This window comes from Canis aureus, chromosome 14 (genome assembly GCF_053574225.1).
Source record: "Canis aureus isolate CA01 chromosome 14, VMU_Caureus_v.1.0, whole genome shotgun sequence".
NCBI classification, from domain to species: domain Eukaryota; kingdom Metazoa; phylum Chordata; class Mammalia; order Carnivora; family Canidae; genus Canis; species Canis aureus.
The window spans coordinates 47,969,359-47,984,866 of NC_135624.1; the positions used below are offsets into that span (position 1 = coordinate 47,969,359).

The following is a 15,508-nucleotide window of genomic DNA, read 5'->3' on the forward strand; positions in this document are numbered from 1 at the left end:
AGTTGGCATCACACACCTCTCTTATCATCTCCATAAATATGTAATTACATAACGTACATCAATAGGAAGTAGATGATGTTCTTGACCCAATGGACTCAAAGTACCTAAATAGAGAGGAAAAGACAGTAACAGGATGAACTACCTCAACCTTCCAATAAGGGATTACAGAGTACAGTTAGAGTGTATAATGAACATATGCAGTTGTTTACATATTTTTATATTTTTTCCTTATAAATATCAGATATTATACTGGACCTAGAATCTTCTATGGAAAGACTGTTTTGAAACCTCCAAAAACCTAATGTTACTGCTATTTTTAGATGTGATTTTTAAAAATTGGGGGGAAAAAGTACAGGTATTACTCATATGTAAGAAGAGAAGGCATAATAAAGGGGAAGGCAATCCAAACAAAAATTGCTTTTACAAATTTCTATTATTCTGTTAAAAAATACATATCCTTGGGACACCCAGGTAGCTCAGTCAGCTGAGCAACTGGCTCTTGGATTCAGATCAGGTCATGATCTCAGGGTCTGAGGTGGGAGTCCTACGTTGGGCTCCACATTCAGTGGGGAGTCCGCTTGTCCTTCTCCCTCTCCCCCTCCTCCCCTTGGGTTCTCTGTGAAAGGAAGGGAGGAAAAGAAGGAAGGAAGGAAGGAAAATAGAAAAAATAAAAAGCACATATCCTTACCACTTAGAACAGGTTGTTGAGGCACAGAGTTTGCAGAAAAGACACCAATTTTGGAAAGGATCCATCTAGAAGCTTTTTCAATCTGGAGCTTGTACTTTAGAGGCACACAAGTGGGCACACTGGTGCAAAGCAGTAGTGATTCACCATGTACAAAGCAGAATATGGAATGTTAAAGGCTGGAAGACAAAAAAGAGAAAAGAAAGAAATATGGTTGGTTATTAGTTAACACTCATGTTTAAAACAGAAGTTGTAACATCTTAGTTTTCACAGAACAAATATCATTATTGAAATTAGTTTTTATAATTGAGAATCTGGATAAGAAGAACTTTCTTTATAAAAATCTCAACTACAAGGGGAAAGAATCGATCTGGAGAGAGAAAACAAAAATATGAGAATTCATCTTTGGCAGGTTCTAAATTAAAGATTTTTTTGGCCACCCATAACATCTTTCTAAGATGTATTATAAATTATTTTCTTACCATCTAAACATAATCAACTGTTTCTTAATGACACAAAGGCGATCATAAGAGTGCTTCCATAGTACTTGAGGACATATACCTTATGAGACTTAGGGAAATGACCCCAGAAACTGCATTTCCAAAGGTACACCCCAAAGTACCCTAAGAGATAAGCACTTTCTGTTGCTGGTGGTAACAATCCTCTTTCTGGGACATTCTGCCTAGATATACTTATACAGTCACAAAATAGTGTACAGCAAGACTTGTGGGATTATCTGTAAAAGTAAAATACTGAAAACAGCCCGAGTTACATATGACCCAGCAATTCCACTCTCAGGTATATCCCAAGAGAAATGATAAACTATATCCATGCAAAAATATGTGTATAGGGATCCCTGGGGTGGCACAGTGGTTTGGCGCCTGTCTTTGGCCCAGGGCGCGATCCTGGAGACCCGGGATCGAATCCCACGTCAGGCTCCTGGTGCATGGAGCCTGCTTCTCCCTCTGCCTGTGTCTCTGCCTCTCTCTCTCTCTGTGTGTGACTATCATAAATAAATAAATTTTTTTAAATATGTGTATAAATCTTCATACTAGTGTTATTTGTGATAACCAAAACGCAGAAACAACACAAATGTCATCAACTGATGAATGAATAAATGTGGTATATCCCATCCAAGGGAATACTTGAGTATTTCTGTCACAAAAAAGAATGAAGTACTGATACATGCTTCAGCATAGATAAATCTTAAAAACATTACGCTAAGTGAAAGAAGCTAATCACAAAAGGCCACAGAGGCCACATATTACATGATTCTATTTATACAAAATGCCTAGAATAGACAAATCTACACACACAGAGAAAATAGATCAGTGGTTGACTAGAGTGGGGGTGGGGGAGATGAGAAGGGACTGCTAATGGGTACACTGTTTCTTCTGGAGATGATGAAAATGTTCTAAAATCAATTTGATGATGGCTGCACAATTTTGTGACTATTGTACACTCCGGTGATTTGCCTGGTATGTGAATTTTATCTTAATGAAGCTGCTATATTAAAAATACATATACCTATATATATATAGTCTGCAATCTTCTTCACCACTAACCAATATTTCCTGTATTATTCCTTATCACCTTGCAACACTATATAATGAGACAGGCATTGGATTCAAGATAAAACAAGACTCTTGTGAATCCTCAACTATAAATGAGTCAGAACTTCTGAGTTTCAATTTCCTCTTGGGGGAAGCAGAGTGTTCCTCTGTATTACACCATCTTATTTTTTCCCTAGCAATTGAATTGCGAGTAAATTTTATATGTCCCAAAATCTGTTTATGCCAATTGTATTTGCAATAATTATTGTAATATAGTTAAAAATTACATCAAAAATATGAGTGCAAAAAATATTAAGCTACAGGATTTGAAAAAGACAAGTCCTTTAAAAGAAAAAAATATCCTAGGGATCCCTGGGTGGCGCAGCGGTTTAGCGCCTGCCTTTGGCCCAGGGCGCGATCCTGGCAGACCCGGGATCGAATCCTACATCGGGCTCTCGGTGCATGGAGCCTGCTTCTCCCTCTGCCTATGTCTCTGCTTCTCTCTCTCTCTCTCTGTGACTATCCTAAAGAAAAAAAAAAGAAAAAAAAAGAAAAAAAAAAGAAAAAATATCCTAAAGAGAAGGCCTGATCTATACAAATGATTGATGATATATAAGCATTTTATACTTTTCAATTATAAAATATTTAAGGTATGTATCTTTCTTCTGATTCCTCATTTTAAACAGATTTTCTGTGTAGCCAAGCCAACTACTGGTTGATTATACAACCAATATCATATAAGAGAAAGTCTACTCTATATAAGTAGTTTGTATAAAACACTGACAAGTGTACCGCTATTCCTACCGTTCTATCTCACGTTCTGAAGAGTGACCGTTGACCTACCAAGTTCCATCTCAGAGAGGCTGAAACTTTTCTCCTCTTTAAGTTCCCAGGCCCACCACAGGCCTGAACACTACAGATAACTTGTCCCTTAAACTGAAGAGGATGCCCAATGTAAACTCTTCAAATTTGATTCAAGGGTGCTGAAATCCCTCTTTCTATGCTCTTAAATTCCCTAAATCCTCCGTTTTCAAAATTAAACTTATATCTGACCTGCATATTCAGATGACCATTAAACCAAAAACAAATAATTTTTTGTTCACTTATACTCATGCACCATAGACTCCTCTTGATTTCTTCTTACCACACATTTGTGCCTCTCCTTTCTCACCTATCAACTTATCCTCAATCCCCAGTATTTCACGGCCCCAATACTAAACATTAAAATACTCTTCCTTATTAACTTCAAAAGAATTCTAAGTGCCCATTCTATCGTGGATCTGACCTTGGATCATAGTACTCCAATGCACCTCAGAGATTGCTGCCAAACACACAACTATGATCATGAAATCTTGGTAATCTACAGTGATACTCCTAACCCCTACAGAATAAAGTCCAGAAATTCATTAGCCTCAAAGTCAAGGGCCTAATGGCAGAATGGAAACTGCTAGCACATCTCCCTAATATTCTCTAGACTTCAGTCAGGCTGACCTCTGCTCTGTGCAAACATATCCCATTCCTACACCCACATCATTTTTTCCAACCGGAATGTCCATTCTTTGTTTCTATGCACTGAAATTCCTCTAAAATCTTATCCAATCAGAGCATTGGATTTCTCAACTGTCATACCTTCAAGGACTATTTTATAATCATAAAGTGCTACAAATATTATAAGTATTATTAAGTATAAAATAAGAGCCAGCATATATTACTCAACGAATGTTGTTACTCCTATTCACTCAACAGAATTAAGTGCTGAATAAATATTTTTTAAATGGACATAGAAAACCAAAAATTGTATTTTCCAGCCATACTACACTCTGCTCTAAAAGCAATAGATTAAGGTTTGATACCTCTAAAAACAATAGTTTGAGGTTTCATACCTCCAAAAGTTAATGAAAATTTCTGATAACCAATACTTTTCAGTGGATGGGAATCTTACACAGATTCATGATGTAAAAAGAGCGGTTTCATTATTTAGTCAAGAGCAACTTGATTCATAATCATTTCACAATATATGTCAAGTCATTATGCTGTATACTTATGTAGTGTTGTCAATTATATCTCAATAAAATGGGGGAGAGGGGACAACTTAATTCAGTAATATCTACTACCAAGAATAGGAAAGGAAGGCATGCCTTATCAAAAACAGTAGTTTCAACATGTGCTTTTTTTAAATGGTGGTAAAATACACCTAACATATAATTTACCATCTTAACCATTTTTTAAAAGATTTTATTTGAGAGAGAGAGAGAGAGAGGGAGAACCAGGAGGGAGAGGAGCAGAAGGAGAAGCAGGCCTCCCACTGAGCAGGAGAGCAAGGCAGGGCTCAATCCCAGGACCCCGGGATCATGACCTGAACCAAAGGCAGATGCTTAACCAACTGAGCCACCCAGGCATCCTCCATCTTAACCATTTTTAAGTGTACAGTTCGATGACATTAAGTACATTTATACTGTTGTGCAAATATCACCACTATCCATCCATCTCCAGAACTCTTTCCATCTTGCAAAACTGAAACTCTGTGACCATTAAACACTAACTCTCCATTCCTCCCTCTCCCCAGCCCCTGGTAACAAGCATTCCACTTTCTGTCTATGAGTCTGACTACTCTGGGGACCTCACGCAAGTGGGATCGCACAGGATTTGTCCTTTGTGACTGGCTTATTTCACTAGGCATATATCCTCAAGGTTCATTCGGCACCTCAAAACCACGCAAAGGACTTGAACACCATGAGTTCTAGTTTAAACTTATGATTTACACATACTCTATATCCTGGAGATTTAGAGGACTTAAACTACCAAAAAAAAAGGGGGGGGGGGGAGGAGAGTAACATACGATGGGTAGTTCGGTATATGATACCAGGCATTTGCTAGGTACGTTTCACAATTAACTCCACACAACTCTGAGGAGGTAGCGGAAATGAGAAAAAGGCAGCTGGCTCAGGGACCACGCAGTATCAGGTAGGCCTCCTATATTACTTTCCTATTTCCACTTTGTTTTTATCACAGAATTTATCACTACCTGACATATATCCATATATACATTTATCTCCTTACGTGCAAATTATACGTAGACCAAATAAAGTTGGAAATCACTATATTAGCATAAGGGTCACATTTATATAACAAAGTTGTGTCTATTATACAATATAGTTTACAATCTAAACATCTTACAATCTCTGGCTTTTCTGAGATGCTTTTCCATTGGTACATTTCATAGATACTCAGAAATTGGGAGACTTTGTTACTGCTAAAGATGTATTTAAGAGGTATTTCCCCCCAGTGGGGATGGGAAGTGGAGGTCAGTAGAGGGCAAGGGTAGAGGAATTCTAACGGAAAAGTCCAAGAGGCTTGGTCTTCAATGACCCCAAATCTATTATAACATCCCTATGTTCTACAAAGTTTGTTGTTTCTATGAAACTTTACCTGAGGACTTCTCTTCTAAACATGAGTTTACAATAGAAGGGGAGCTACGAGGTTATGAGATATATAGTCAACTTACACCTTAAGTATATTCACTATAATATTAGCTATATGCACAGTAATTTGATTTCCTTCTGCTTCAGAATGGAAGTAAATATTCTTACCAACCTGTATTCCTAGGTTTTCTCCCTCAAATGAGTTAAAATTTTTATTACATTTCAAGAAATTAAGAATCAAATACCTAACATTTAAGCTGCTTAAACTATATTTTTTCATAACTTAAAATTATAGCAAATATCTCCAATCTTAAATTAGAAGAATTTTAAAACGTTATGAAGTGAAATCTGACTTTTAAGGGCCCTCTCTACATAAATCCCTACTTATAACAAAGCCTACAATTCCCATTAACTTATTGTTTTCATAAAATTTCTGAGCACAGTATGAAAAATGTTACTCGTAAAAGAAGTACTGTGTTCACAAAATAATTTTATCTTCACTGATGTAGTAAGAAGTCAGTGGTTTCCTTTTTGTGGTAAACAATGGGTCTTAGGAAACACATTCCCCGCTAAATGTCTTTTACATTTTCTTATACACAATTGGTTCAACTTCCTAATAATAATCACTATTTACCAGAAATGAGAAAGATAAAAATCTATCAAGATACACAATAAGATTAAGCAAGCCAAAAAGAGAGAAATAAAAGAAAGTTACAAAGTTTCCCTTAATAGGGTGGGGTAGAGAAAACTCAGCCCAACACCAACCATCTCCAAGCCACATTTTAAAACTGAGAATACTGGTTTCAAGTTGACAAAAATCTACATCTTTTTTTCTCCACTCACAAGGGACCATGCCCGTCTACATACAAACATAATGATGCCCACCTTAAGGAAAGGGAAAAAAAGAGCCCTCCACACTGTGATTTCTGATAAGAAATACGTATTTGGTCTTCATCCCATTTCTGGCACAGAACTCCTAAAACCCTTACAATTTCCTAAGTGATGAGAGCCTTAAAGGTATCTTTTGTTGTTAATGAGAGGACACCTAAGGATTAGAACTAGTTGCCAGAAGAACCAACCATGTGATTAGAGGGTTGGAACTTTCGGTGTCACCCTGCCTCCTTACGCGGTGTCAGGGGGATTGCTGGAGGTTGGATCAATTGCCAGTGGCCAAAGATATAATCATCATGCCTGTGTAATGAAACCTACAAAAAAACCACAAAAGGATGGAATCTGTCTGGAGAGCTTCTGTGTTGAATACATGCAGGTGTGGGGAAAGTGACACCCTCTGAGAGCATGAAAGCTCTGAGCCCTTTCCCCATACTTTGCCCTATGAATGTCTTCCATCTAGCTGTTCCTGAGTTGTATATCCTTTTATAATAAATTAGTAACCTGTAGTAAAATGTTTCGAGTTCTGGGAGCCACTCCAGCAAATGAATTGAACATGAGGAGGAATTTGCTGAAACCTCTCATCTATAGCCAATAGATCAGGAGCATAGGTTGACAACCTGGACTGGCATCTGAAGTGTTTCTGTTAGGGCTGGGGGTTGAGGAGGGTGGAGATGGTCTTGTAGGACTCAGCCATTAAACTGTAAGATCTGAGGCTATCTCCAGGTAGTATCAGAATGGAGTTGAATTGTAGGACACCCAGCTGGTGTCTAAGAATTCCATGTGGTGTGGGAAAACCCCATACACATGCATCCTGGAATTGGTGATCAGAATGTTGACCTCCCTTGACCACAGAACCCGTCAGTGTCAGCAGCATCTCTATGCTCCCTCTTATAATAAAAGTCATCCACATAGTTGCCTCTATGCAGTATTTCACTTGCTTCCCTTCTTGTTTCTATTTTCTCTTCTATCTAATGTAAAGCTTTCTACCTTCCACTCCACAGGACCGTCTGTCAATGTCATTGATGACCTCCACACCTTGTGAAATCTAAAGGTCAACATCAGGCCTCACCTGAGTTGACTCTACAGCAGCATTTCTCTCCCTTCATTTTTTTTTTTAAGATTTTATTTATTTATTCATTAAAGACTCAGAAAGAGAGAGAGAGAGAGAGGCAGAGAGAGAAGCAGGCTCCATGCAGGGAGCCCGACGTGGGACTCGATCCCAGGTCCCCAGGATCACGCCCTGGGCTGAAGGTGGCGCTAAACCGCTGAGCCAACCGGGCTGCTCTCTCCCTTCTTTTTGAAAGGCCTTCTTCACTTAGACTGCAAAATGAGCTGCAATTCCTCTGCCTCTTTCCCACCTCACCTCTTGTCCACTGACATTTATGTCTAAATGACCTTACTTTTCCAGTTTCGGGGCCTTACATTCAAATTTGGGATTTGTCAGCATACAGATAATATCTCTAGGCCCATTCTTTTTTCCTGAGAACAAACCTCAAAAATTCAACCATCCATTTGGACACCATACAGGACCTCAAACTCAACTCTTAATACATCCCCCTAAATCTGCACTGCCCCCCGCACTGCACCTCAGTAAATAATACTTCTCGAAGTTACCATTTCATCCTAACATGAAGTAAAAAGATGAACTGAAAAAGCAACAACTCTTAGATGCATAAAAAAAAAAAAGTGTAGTCATAGGGCAAATCACTACTCCCAGCATTGAAGAAACAAACAAATACAGAGAATCACAATTTAGTGGAATAGAAACCTCCATGGAGATCAGTGCTAGGGTAAGAAAACCTGTACTTTTAAGATTTTTTTTAAAGTAATCTCTAAATGCAACATGAGGCTTGAACTTACAACCCTGAGATCAAGAGTCAAGTGCTCTACCAATTGAGCCAGCCAGGCACTCCCAAGAAGTCTGTTCAGTACTCTTTCCCTCTTCCTCTGCTTCTTCCCCTGATCACTTGCTCTCTAAAATAAAAAAAATAAAAAATAAAAAACTGAAAAGAAAAAAGACTGGAAAAAATAGAAATATCCTAGAAATGTAGGACAACTACAAAATATGTAACATATACATAACAGGAATACTAGAAGAACAGAGGAAACATTTGAAACAATAATGGCTGTGAATTCTTCCAAATTAATGTCAGATAACAAATTACAGATCTAGGAAACTCAGAGACCACCAAGCAGAATAATGCCAAAAAACTTCAACCCTGCATATCACACTCAAACAGCAGAAAATCAAAAATAAAAAGTCCCGAAAGAGGCCAGAGGGGGAAGAAAATATACTATTTATGGAGAAGCAAAGATAAGAATTACATCTGACTTGTCAGAAACCACGCAAGCAAGAAGAGAGTAAAGTAAAATATTTAACAGATTGACAGAAAAAAACCATCTAGAACTCTGTACCCTGCAAAATCATCCTTTAGTAATGGAGAAATAAAGACTTTCTCAAACAGAAACCAAGATAATTTATTGCCAGTAGACTGTTCACATATATACAGAAAGGAGGAGCATCAAAGGAGTAAGGGAAGGCTAAAATTAAAGCTTTTTCTTATTCTTAATTGAGCTAACAGCAGTTTGTTCAAAGTACTAGCAACAATATATTCAATTATGTATGCTTATACAAATGAAATGAAAAATAGCAATGACAAAAAAAAAAGGGAAGGGTGAGAAGAATTAGGATTACTTTATTATAAGGTAATTGCACTACTCATGAAATAGTATAGTATTATTTGAAAGTGGATTTGGATTAGTTGTAAATGTATACTGCATACTCTAGGGCAATGACTAAAAACAATTTTCCGAAGTACAATTAAAAAGCAGAATTATATAAAATGCTCAAATTAAAACTATAAAAGGCAGAAAAAGATCAGAATAAAAGGAAAACATGAAAAACAAGGCCATAATTAGAAAACAGTCACAAATATGGTAGTTTTTAATTCAGCTACAGCAAAAAAATCAATTTGAGTATCAACTAAAATGCACCAATTAAAAGAAAGAGACTGTCACAGTAGATCAAAAAGCAAGGCAGATTGTACTTTAAATGTAAAGCCACGGATGCCAGGGTGGCTTAGTCAGCTAAGCATCTGCCTTTGGCTCAGGTCATGATCCCAGGGTCCTGGGATCAAGTTCTGTATGGGGTCCCTGCTCCTCCAGGAGCCTCCTTCTCCCTCCCCCTGCCACTCACCCTGCTTGTGCTGTCAAATAAATAAATAAAATCTAAATAAATGAATGAATGAACGTAGAGACACTTATGGATTAAAAGTAATTGCATGGAGGAGCTCCTGGCTGTTTCAGTCAGTTCAGCACGCGACTCTAGATCTCAGGGTCATGAGTTCAAGCTCCACATTGGGCATAAAGTCTACCTAAAAAAAATAGCAACTTCATGGAGAAAGATATACCATGCAGGGATCCCTGGGTGGTGCAGCGGTTTGGCGCCTGCCTTTGGCCTAGGGCGCGATCCCGGAGACCAGGGATCGAATCCCACATCGGGCTCCCGGTGCATGGAGCCTGCTTCTCCCTCTGCCTGTGTCTCTGCCTCTCTCTCTCTCTCTTTCTCTCTCTCTCTGTGACTATCATAAATAAATAAAAAATTTAAAAAAAAAAAAAAGAAAGAAAGATATACCATGCTAACACTAATCAAAAGAAAAATGGAACAGTTATATTACTTTCATACAGTGCAGATTTAAAAGCACGGAAAGTTATCAAGGATAGAGGACCATTACGTAGTGACAAAAGTGTCAATTCTCCAAGATCTAATAATCTTCAATGTGTATATGCTTAACAACAGATCAAAATACATAAGCCAAAAATGATAAAATTGCAAGGAGAAATAAATGTCACTACTATTATAGCTGAAGACATCAACACTCCTCTTTTAGGAATGAGCGGATTCGGCAGGCAGAAAATCGATAAGGACATAGTTGAATTCTATAACACCATCAATCAGCTGGATATAATTGACATCCCTAGACTACTTCATTCAGCAAGACCAGAATACACATTCTTCCCAAGCACAAATGGAACATTCACCAAACAGACCACATTCAGGCCCACAAAATATAACTTAACGAACCTAAGATAACAAAAATCCTACAACGTCTACTGTTAGTTCACAGTGGAATTAAACCAGAAATCAGCGACAGAAAGATAACTGGAGGGGTGCCTAAATGGCTCAGTCAGCTAAGCATCTGCCTTCAACTCAAGTCATGATCCCAGCGTTCTGGGATCAGGCCCCATATAGGGCTCTGGGCTCAGTAGAGAGACTGCTTCTCCCTTTGCCCCTCCCCCTGCTCATGCTCAATCTTTCTCTCTCTCAAATAAATAAATAAAATCTTAAAGAAAAAAAAAGAAGAGGGGCACCTGGCTGGTTCAGTGGTTGAATGTCTGCCTTTGGCTCAGGTCATGATCCCTGGATCCTGGCATCAAGTCCCACATCAGGCAAGGAGCCTGCTTCTCCCTCTGCCTATATCTCTGCCTCTCTGTTTTGTGTCTCTCAGGAATAAATAAATAAATAAAATCTAAAAAAAAAAAAAAAATGACAACTAGAGAAAATAACAAGATACTTGGAGATTAAAGAACACACTTCTAAATAATACACAGCCAAAGAAGAAATCTCAAAAAATATTTTAAATTGAAAATGAAAATACTTAAAATTTGTGGGATGTAGCAAAAGCAGTGCTTAGGTAGAAATTTATAGTAATCAGGGATCCCTGGGTGGTGCAGCGGTTTGGCGCCTGCCTTTGGCCCAGGGCGCGATCCTGGAGACCCGGGATCGGATCCCACGTCAGGCTCCCGGTGCATGGAGCCTGCTTCTCCCTCTGCCTGTGTCTCTGCCTCTCTCTCCTCTCTCTCTCTCTCTCTCTCTCTCTCTCTCTCTGTGACTATCATAAATAAATAAAAATTTATAAAAAAAAAAAGAAAGAAATTTATAGTAATCAATGTGTATACTAGAAAAGAAGAACTAAAATCAGCGATCTAAGTTTCCACTTTAGGAAACTACAAAAAGAAGAGCAAATTAAATTCAAAGTAATCAGAAAGAAAGAAATAATAAGAATTAGAGCAGAAATCAATGAAATTGAAAACATGAAATCAATAGAGAAAAATCAATGAAACCAACAGCTGGCTAAGAAAAACAGGAGAGAGGACACAAATTACTAATATCAAAAATGAAAGAGGGGACATCACTACAGAGCCCATGAAAATTAAAATAAAGAAATACAAAAAAAAAAAAAAGAATAAAGAAATACAATGAACAAGTATATGCTCACAAATTTAATAACCTAGATGAAATGGACTAATTATTTGAAAATATAATCTGAATGGCCCTATATTTATTTTTCAAAATTTGATCAATAATTAAATGAATTGGGGCAGCCCGGGTGGCTCAGGGGTTTAGCACCACCTTCGGTCCAGGTCGTGATCCTGGAGACCTGGGATCGAGTCCCACATCAGGCTTCCTGTGTGAAGTCTGCTTCTCCCTCTGCCTGTGTCTCTGCCTCTCTCTATGTGTCTCAAATGAATGAATAAATAAAATCTTTAAAAATAATAATAATAAAAATTAAATGAATTATTATTCTGAAACTGAAAACACTAGGCCCAGATGTGTTCACAGGTGAATTCTCCTAAACATTTATGGAAGAACTATAACAATTCTCTACAATAACTTCCAAAAATTAGAGGCAGAGGGTATACTTCCTAATTCATTATATGCAGCCATTAGAGGCCAGCCAAAAGACATCTGAAAATCAATTAATGTACTCTATCACATTAATAGGCTAAAAAGAAAAATTGCATGACCATACCAATGAATGCAGGAAAAGCATCTGACAAAATCCAACACACCTTCATGATAAAAACTCTCAGTAAAATAGGAGTAGAGGGCAACTTCTTCAACTTGATAGAGATCATCTACAAAACACTACAGCTGACATCACACTTAATGGTGAAAAACTAGAAGTTTCTCCAGTAAGATCAAGAACAAGGCAAGATGTTCATTTTCACCACTCCTTTTCAACATTGTACTGGAAGTCCTAGCTATGCAATAAGAAAATAAATTATATACAGATTGAGAAGGAAGAAATAAAACTGTTTACTGATAACATGATTGATCACTAAATAGAAAACCAAAATACACACACACACACACACCTGGAACTAATAAGCAATTATAGCAAGGTAGCAGGATACAAAGTTAATATATAAAAGCTGTGTTCTTATATATCAGCACTGAACAAGCAGAACTTGAAATTAAAAACACAAGACCATTTACATTAGCATCCCCCCAAAATGAAATACCTAAGTATAAATTTAACATAATGTTCACAAGACCTATATGAGGAAAATCACAAAACTAAATAAATGGAGACAGTCCATGTTCATGGACAGTAAGATTCAATATTGTTAAGATGTCAGTTCTTCACAATTTAATCTATAGATTCAATGTAATCCCAATCAAAATCCCAGTATGTTATTTTGTAGATATTAACAAACTGACTCTAAAGTTTATACAGAGAGGCAAAAAAACTCAGAATAGCTAATATTGAAGGACAAGAACAAAGTTGGAAGACTGACACTATCCAACTTCAAGATTTAAACCTAAGAAAATCAATATTACAGTATAATATTGGGGAACATCAAAGGAACAGAATAGAGAACCTAGAAACAAACATAAACACAGCCACACTGATCTTTGACAAAGGAACAAAAGCAATACAATGCAGCAAAGAGTCTTTTCTACAAATGGGCTAAAACAACTGGATATCAACGTGAAAAAAAAAAAAATCTAGACACTGACTTTTTACCCTTCACAAAAATTAACTCAGAATGGATCACAGGGGAATCCCTGGGTGGCTCAGCGATTTAGCGCCTGCCTTTGGCCCAGGGCACGATTCTGGAGTCCCCGGATGGAGTCCTGCGTCAGGCTCCCAGCATGGAGCCTGCTTCTCCCTCCTCCTGTGTCTCTGCCTCTCTCTCTCTCTCTCTCTCTGTCATAAATAAATAAATAAATCTTTAAAAAAAAAAATGGATCACAGACCTGAATGTGAAATAAACTATAAAACTAGAAAATGACAAAAGAGAAAACCTAGATGACCTGGGATATGGTGATGACTTTTTAAATACCTAAGGAACAATCTATGAGAGACATAATTGATAAGTAACTTCATTAAAATGAAATCATACTGTGCAAAAGACAATGTCAAGAGAATGAGAAGACAAGCTACAGACTAGGAAAAAATATTTCCAACACACACACACACACACACACCCCCTAATAAAGGACTGTTATCTGAATTACACAAAGAAATCTTAAAACTAATAGGAAAACAATCTGATTTAAAAATGGGCCAAAATGGGGCAGCCCTGGTGGCTCAGCGGTTTAGTGCTGCCTTCAGCCCAGGGCATGATCCTGGAGACCCAGGATCAAGTCCCACGTCAAGCTCCTTGCATGGAGCCTGCTTCTCCCTCTGCCTGTGTCTCTGCCTCTCTCTCTCTCTCTCTCTCTCTCTCTCTCTCTGTCTCTCATGAATAAATAAAAATAAAATCTTAAAATGGTTTCAGGTCAGGTCATGATCTCAGGGTCATAAGATCGAGACCTGCACAGAGATTCTCTCTCCCTCTCCCTCCCCTTCTCCACTCCCTCCACACACACATGTGATATCTCTCTATCTCTCTCTCTCTCTCTCTCTCTCTCTCTCTCTCCCTAATAATGGGCCAGAGACCTTAACAGACCTCTAACTAAAAATATGCATACTGCAAATAAGCACATGAAAAGATGCTCCACATCATATGCCAACAGGAAAATGCAAATTACAACGAGATGTTGCTGAACTTCTATTAGAGCCAAAACCTGGAACAACTGACAACAACAAATGCTGGGAAGGAAGTAAAGCAACAAGGTCTCTCACTCACTGCACGTGGGGATGCAAAATGGAAATACTGCTTTGGAAGACAGTTTGGAGGTTTCTCAGAAAACTAAATATACTCTTACCATATGACCCAGAAATTGTGTTCCTTGGTATTTACAGGAAACACGTCCACACAAAAATCTGCACACAGATGTTTAAGGCAGCTTTATTCACAACTGCCAAAACTTGGAAGTCACTAAGATGTTCCTCGGTAGAATGGATAAACTGTGGTACATCCAGACAATGGACTATCATTCAGCGCTAGAAAGAATGAGCTATCAAGCCCAGAAATAGGAGCTTTAAATATATAATGCTAACCGGGAGCAGCAAATCTGAAAAAGCTACATACTGATTTCAACTGTGGGACACCCTGCAAAAGGCAAAACTATGGGGGTTAAGGAAGAGGGATAAACAGCAAGCACAGATTTCAGGGCAATGAAAATAGTCTGCATGATATGATAATGGATACATATCAATATACATTTATCCAAATCCATAGAATATACAATGCCAAAAGCAAACCCTAATGTAAACTGGGGATTCTGGGTAATTATGTGACAATGTGGGTTCCTCAATTATAACAAAGGGACCACTCTGGCAGGGAATACTGATAATGAGGGAGAGGACAGAGGAGTATGAACAGTGGGTATATGGGAAATCTGTACTTTCAATTTTTCTGTGAATCAAAAGCTGCTCTTAAAAAAAAAGAAGTCCCTATAGAGAATAATGTCCTTAAAAAATAGATTTTTTTCAAAAAATTTTTAAAGAGGGAAAAAGAAAAAAACCCTCTTGTCTTATCTGATCTAGCTCTGATTCTAATTGTTCCCACAAAACAAGTTTTCAGCTTTGGTTGCCATTAAAACTAAAAAGCAAAATGTTTGGAAATTTTTTTAAATAACATATGTATAGCTATATCAAAGACAATGCCAGACTTTCAGCTTAATCATAAACTGGCCTTTCCATTAAAATTAACTTTCAAAAATAAAGGATATTTTGTCTTATCAAAAATTTGGTTGTTTTTTTTTTCCTGGATGTAGCAAA

The 15,508-nt window shown here is 37.7% G+C and overlaps 1 long non-coding RNA gene across 1 annotated transcript in view; it reads right to left on the minus strand.

Annotated features, from left to right (window-relative positions):
• Window positions 1-15,508, minus strand: part of LOC144283626 (uncharacterized) — a 39,328-nt gene continuing 23,820 nt past the window's right edge. Inside the window, exons 2-3 of the long non-coding RNA XR_013352183.1 lie at window positions 689-864; window positions 1-104 (exon numbers count right to left, since the gene is read on the minus strand). This is a non-coding gene — a long non-coding RNA (uncharacterized LOC144283626). The remainder of the gene's footprint in view (window positions 105-688; window positions 865-15,508) is intronic.